Source organism: Zootoca vivipara, chromosome 7 (assembly GCF_963506605.1).
Source record: "Zootoca vivipara chromosome 7, rZooViv1.1, whole genome shotgun sequence".
Lineage (NCBI taxonomy): Eukaryota > Metazoa > Chordata > Lepidosauria > Squamata > Lacertidae > Zootoca > Zootoca vivipara.
In genome coordinates this window covers 50,072,991-50,079,992 of record NC_083282.1, presented here as the reverse complement: position 1 = coordinate 50,079,992, position 7,002 = coordinate 50,072,991, and positions in this window count along the sequence as shown.

Genomic DNA, 7,002 nt, shown 5'->3' with positions numbered 1-7,002 from the left:
CAGGCGCTGTAAGCTTCCCACAGTTTGACTTCACCACCAAAGGCACACCCCTCCATTGTTTCCTGAGGCAGATGGATAATGGTCACTGGATGTATTACCGGTACCTGGCTAGTCTGGGCCATTCTTTTGAGAAGGGAAATACCTTAGTTCTTGAATCCAGGTCACAGGCCTACCCTGTTCATACACTAAATATGCTCATTTGGAGAGGTTTTTCCAAGATATTCCCTTCTGCAGAGGAATATTTGGGATCATTAAGAGTCAAGATGGTTTCAGGTTTTCAGACGTGGTTTATATACTTATGTATGTGTTTTTACCTTATGCACTTATGAAAATTCATTTCATCACACCTTAGAATTCTTATAAAACACCTACTGCACACCATCAAATATTTACTTCATCCTATCTTGAAAGATGGCCCATTCCTTCCTATGTATTGAGGATTTATTGTGATTTGTTTGCAGAGAGGTTCTACATTGTTGCATGTAGCAATTTTTATCTAACACTTTCTAGTGCATTTTCTATCACTCCATCCTTATTGCATAAAGCCCAGTTTTCTGGGGAAGCAAGTTTGTCACACAAGAGGCCCAAATCAATGCTAATGGTACAACGTGAATTTGCTAGAATGTGATGGGATCCTACCTAAAAATGTCAACAGTCTTGAAGTGCCCTTGGAGCCCTTGCAGGGAATGTTTGTCCTTGCTAACAGACAAACACCCTCCTCACCTCATCTGAAGCAACTCCACACCAAAAGTGGCCCACTTCACAGAAATAGGAAGCTAAAACTCCAGAACCAGCCCCTGCAACAAACTCTGATGCAAACTCTGACCACCACATCTAGCTGAGTAATAGCACCATTATGGAACCAAATGTGGGACGCGGGTGGCACTGTGGGTTAAACCACAGAGCCCAGGGCTTGCCGATCAGAAGGTCGGCAGTTCGAATCCCCATGACGGAGTGAGCTCCCATTGTTCGGTCCCAGCTCCTGCCAACCTAGCAGTTTGAAAGCAAGCAGTGCAAGTAAATAGGTACCACTCTGGCGGGAAGGTAAACGGCGTTTCTGTGCACTGCTCTGGTTCGCCAGAAGCGGCTTAGTCATGCTGGCCACATGACCTGGAAGCTGTACGCTGGCTCCCTTAGCCAGTAAAGTGAGATGAGCGCCGCAACCCCCAGAGTCGTCCGCGACTAGACCTAATGGTCAGGGGTCTCTTTACCTTCATGGAATCAAACAACACCAATCATACCATAAAGGGTTCATTTGTCTGCACATCTTCCATTCAAATTGAACTGGCTCTACACAATGGCACAAAGCAGATGTTAAAATGATAAAACCATTTCAACCCCCCTAGTCATTCGGTAAGAAACAGATTTGCAAGCCACCGTATTTCACCATGATGAATGAGATTTCAGTGGGAAACTACCAAGTTGGGATTCATATGCAGATTTGACACTATCAGATCTGGACTGAATAGAAACTGGGAGTGGCAAGCTCATGATGTGTTTATGTATACTATTCATCTTGCTTTAGCTTTCCCTTATCACTTGGGGTGGGTCTAACTGAACCTTTTCTCCTTTTCATTTGGCCTTGATTGCATTTAACTCTGCATCAGAATGCGGCACACCTATCTCTTGCATTGCTGGCCTGGTCTCAGGGATTTATTTCCTAAAACTCTTCGCCCTTCTCTTCTTCTGACTCTGCTCATGTAACCACCACTCGTGTATGTACTGTAGCCATATACAGTATCTGACAAAGTGACCTGTGAAAGCTAAAGCTACAAAACCAAGGCTACACACACACAAAAATCTGCTGCAAATGTCACTCTACATTCTCCATAGGACAAACCTCCCAGTCCCTATGAAGGACAATAAGTCTACAAATCTGCCATTAGAAATGTCAATATTCAGAAACCTGTAGGAAAACATCTCAAGCACTTAGTACACTGTCCTTCCGATCTAAAGGTGACAATGCCTGAGCAAAAGAATGTCAAAGGGAGGCTCCAATGTGAAACTGCAAGACAGCTCATCAAGATCTTTTAATTCTATTTAATTAGGCCTGAAGAGAAACAATGAGTTGGGAACATACACTATAGATACTAATTAGCAAAGCCTTTTTAAGTTGATTACTCCATCATCTGTCACTTGTTGTCAAAGGTTACTGTGTTTATTTTGCATACATTCCAAGCTCAATTCAATTGTCACTGGATACTTCTTGCCTTTTATTCTGTTCTTACTTTACTGCTTACTGTCACACACTCCCATACCTGTAAACTGAGTACTTCATGTATCTGATAAAACTGGAAGCTATTACATAGTTTTATTTCTGCTAGTTCTTTATATATATATATTTGTAAACCGCTTTGTGTGGCTCGCCTGAAAAGCAGCATATAAATATCTCAAATAAATAACAAACTGTGCACTCCTGTGCATGCCTACGTGGCGTCCTGCCCCATTGGCTTCAACAGGCCTTATTCCCAGGCAAGTGAATACAGTATAGGATTGCTGTCCAAGCCTGCAAGTCTAGATGCTTTACTCTGGTGCAATTATAATAATTAGCCCACAGTTAATAGGATGTGATTGGGTGATACTGAGCTCTGACTGGGGAAATCAAATATTGCAGAAGCAGATGTCCATTCATGTACTGGGACTTTCCCTTCTTCTCTTGCCACCCCTTGCTCCCCTCAAAACTGCTCTGGAGGGTCCCTCACCCCTTGGAGTAGATTTAGAGGACATGCAAGGTGAAAGGGGAAGTCCCATTGCATGAGTGGACATCTGCTTGTGCAATATTGGACTGCTTGTGCAATCTGTTCTTCTTCTGCATGGACACAACTGGATACAACCCCAAACCTACAGTCATTTGAAACATATAAAAATATATATAAATGTCCAGTAGCACCTTAGGGACCAACTAAGTTTGTTCTTGGTTTGTGTGAGAAGAAGTGTGCATGCACATGGAAGCTTATACCAGGAACAAACTTAGTTGGTCTATAAGATGCTACTGGACACACACACACACACACACACACACAGTCGAAACACACACACACGTGTGTGTGTGTGTGTGTGTGTGTGTGTGTGTGTTTCGACTGCGTCAGAGCAACACGGCTACCTACCTGACTATTGTCATTTGGTTAGGGCTGGGGTTGATGGGAGTTGGCAAAGGAGAAATACATAGATGGAGGTGTGTGTGTGTGTGTGTGTGTGTATACAAACACACATATATGATACAAATAGGTATGTATGGGTGTAAACACACAGATCCCATTCATTATCATCATATGGGTTTCATGTACAAATCGCACAAGTATGTGCCTCTTCCACACCCAGCCAGACCTCTCTTTCCTCACCAGGCTGCAGGAGGTTTTGCTTGTAAACAGCAGTCACTTAGTAACACTCTTAATCGGTTGCCGGACGATTATTCATTCCAGGCTAACCTTAAACCCTGCCCCTTCTCTGCAAGGCACCCTTCGAACAGAGGAAATTCCACAGCTCTGAGGTGATGTGAAACAAAACATGAGCTGCCATCCCAAGTCCCAGCCAACTCTCTCTCTCCTCCCTGCCCCCCCCCCTCTCTCTGACACTTTCCAATAAAGCAGGGCTCTCCCTCTGCATATCCACCCCTTCCCCCCCCCTCTTCATCCTTTTCTGGTTTAGGCATTGTAACCCGATAGGCTGGAAATGCAGTTTCTTTCATCTTCCATTTCCCACATCCTGAGAGTCTGGAGAGAAGGAGCCCACCCAGAGAAAGGAATTCCAGGCATGTGGCTTCCTTTCCATCCCCCAACCCCCCATGTGGCTCCATTCACAAAGCAGATTAGCAACGGCAAGAAGGCCTCCATTGAGCCTCTCCCCACAACTCTTCCCTTCCTCCTCACCCACCCCCACCCCCACCCCCCAAAAAAGAGGAGAGGGGGGAAAGCACTCTATAGGAAATATCCCAGGTACAAACTATGCCTTTTCTGCAGTATCAGGGTGGAACTTCTCTGTGGCCCTTCTTCAGTCCCCTAACAGAAAACTTGGCTTTTAAATTGGGCTTCCCTCTTTTATCACAAGGAATGGAATTCAAAATTCTTCCTTGGTCTGAAAGAAGCCTGAAAGGCAAATTACAAGCATTCTTACACACCCAACAAATAATATAGTGGTGGCATCATGATCTATGGGAGATCTCAAGGCATGCAAAAGGGTGGACAACTACAAAAAAGTGCAAGTCCACTTTTTTGGACTTGCAGCAGCAGATAATCACGCTCATTAAAAGCACATTGGTTTTTAAGAGCTGGAGCTTAATGCTTGCGCCCCCCCCCCAAAAAAAATTTCTGTGCATCCCATAACTCATGCTGGCCATAGGGAGTTGTGTGTTACCAGCACCGAAGTGAAAATATGTGGTGGAGAATCTGTGAGTGATTAAGTACGAAGTCTTTAGCATATCATCTCCTTGAACTCAACTTCCAAACAAACATGCCAGATTGGGAGACGGATATTCATCTTCTCATGTTCCACAGACAGAAGCTGAGGAGTAATTACATTTAATGGCTTCAAAAAGTTTTCATGGTGGTGTTGGGTTCCTGGTCACTTGCTTTCCTTCCCATGGGCAGCCCACATCTCCTTGGTGTCAGTTGAGGATTGGAAGACTGAATTCAAAGTCTAATTTAGGGATGGGGAACATGGAAACACTCCAGGTGTGGAGTTACCAGCTCCCATCAGTCCCAGCCATGGTCAGGGATGAAGGGAGATGAAGTCCAGCAACAACGGGAAGGCAATAGGTTCCTTATGCCTGCTCAAGTCTGACAATTGCCCATTCATGAACAGAGCTAATTGAAGCAGGAAAGGAACTAGGATGTGGGGAAACTTGGTGTTCTTCCATGCTCTCCTGCAGATGTATTGTGCCACCTTTAGCCAGCTGCTGCTGAAGAACAGCTCACACATTACTCTTGAATTCACTCCCAGGCAAGTGCATGGAGTTCACTCTGTTCTGACACTGCTCCAGAACGCCCTGAACACAATCTGTTGACATCAAGGTCAGTTGCTCTAAGTCTAAGGCAGAGTCTGTGGTTTTGAGAGGCTAGTCTACCCACCAGAGCATGGTATATTTTGCTGCACCATCTAGTTCTTCTCTGGATGATTAAACTGTATAATAAAGTTATGTTAACCAAAGTGTTACATATAAGCCAGCAACATGCAGTGGAAAGAGCTGGACTAGGACTGGGGACCTCTAGGTTCAAATTCCCATTTAGCCATGAGGTTCTCTCAATGACCTTGGGCTAGTTGCTCTCTCTCTGCATAGCAGAGTTGTTTTGAAAGTAAAATAGGAAGGGAGGGAGCCAGACATGCTGTCCTGACTTCTTTGGAGAAGTGGAATAAATAACGAAAATCAAACACAAATTTGAAAAACAACTTCCTTTTTTCTGACAGGTTTAAATGGCGGGCAAAACTTTTACCTGGCTTTGGGTCATCTCCAATTAAGTTCTACTCAGAGTAACCCATTTAAGTTAATGGACCTAAGTTAATTTCAGTGGATCTATTCTGAATTTAACTAATGTTGGATACAGTTTGGGAAGTCTGCAGAGGGTTGGATGGCCTTTATGTAGCCACCACTGTTCTAGGGCAATAGCAATAATTTGCTTGCCTCTATCTGGCAAAATGACATCCTCCGAGTTAGTACCATTCTAATACCTGAATATATGGTCTCAGAACATAGTACAGTGCAGCAATTACCCCACATCAAGGTGCTGTTAAAGTGGCTTCAGACTTTACCTTTGATATTTAGAAACCAGCTACCCAGTTCAAAATATATATGTGAATGATGTGCAGAGACATACATTGCGGTTTTAGCCCATGATAAAACTTGAGCAGGGGCTCAGCCCCATTCAGGCAGCTTGTTGATGTGAATCATGTGAGCTGCAAATTATGTGGATGGATGCCTTTCATCAATGATGTGTTTATTTTGCCAGTGTACAAAATTGTGGGATGTGTTCAGCTAAGCCCTACTCAGTATATACACTGAAATGAATAAACCTAAGTTAGTCATGTTCATGAGTAGGACTAGCATTGCATGCCACCCATAATGTCTGAAATGGGCTTAACTTCTGTCTCTGTTTCCTGTGTACAGGCGGGGGGGGGGGGAGCATATTGCCTTTCATTCAGGAACAGCCCAAAATAAACATACATGTGTGTTGATATTTCAGCAGCTTCAAACAAATGCTGTGTTATGTACTCACAAATCTCCTAGGAGATACAGAAGCATTAACTGATTTTGCTGATGGATGCAATACTCCGGATATCGCAAAAGGTAGAGTGACATATGACAGATCACAGAGCAATCAATGATAGTCTGGTGATAAAACATGGATCTTATGGCTTCAGGGAGGATGCACTGACCCTTAGCATGTCCTTCCTCATTTCCATGTGTCTAGCATATTTGGAGCTCTCAGCCTTGTACTTCAGCTACAATTAACTTCCTCCCTTTGCAAGAGTAAATTAGAAGGAATGATACCCTTGATTGCCTGGCCATGGAAAATCATTTAGAACACATCTAACATGTATTGACTTTTGCTGAATCCAAGGCTCAAGTTTTTATAATGTTATGGTACCAGACAGAATGCTCATATTTTATAGCATGCATGAGCCTGCTTGAATTATTTTTGTTTTAATGCAGAATTTAGTAATGAACCCAGCAAGCTTCCAGGACCGAACGCATTGCAAGCCCAGTACCGACAGCCAAGGAAAGACACTCCAGTTATTTGTGTTCAGTGAATTGAAACCACAAGCTGGTTTTGATAACAACCGTTTTTTAAAAAAACAACCCCACAAAAACCCTGATTCACTAATTATAATAGTAGAATCCCAAGAGAAAGAAGGATCTAAATAAGAGGAGGGTGAGAGAAAGTTGGGGAAGAAAGAAATATGCATGTAAGCTGAGTAAGGGACACTGCAGTTCCAAAGGCCCAGCACAACAATCAAGGGATAAAGCAGTAATTAGGCCTGATTATCATGCAAGGCAGCTCTGGTTGG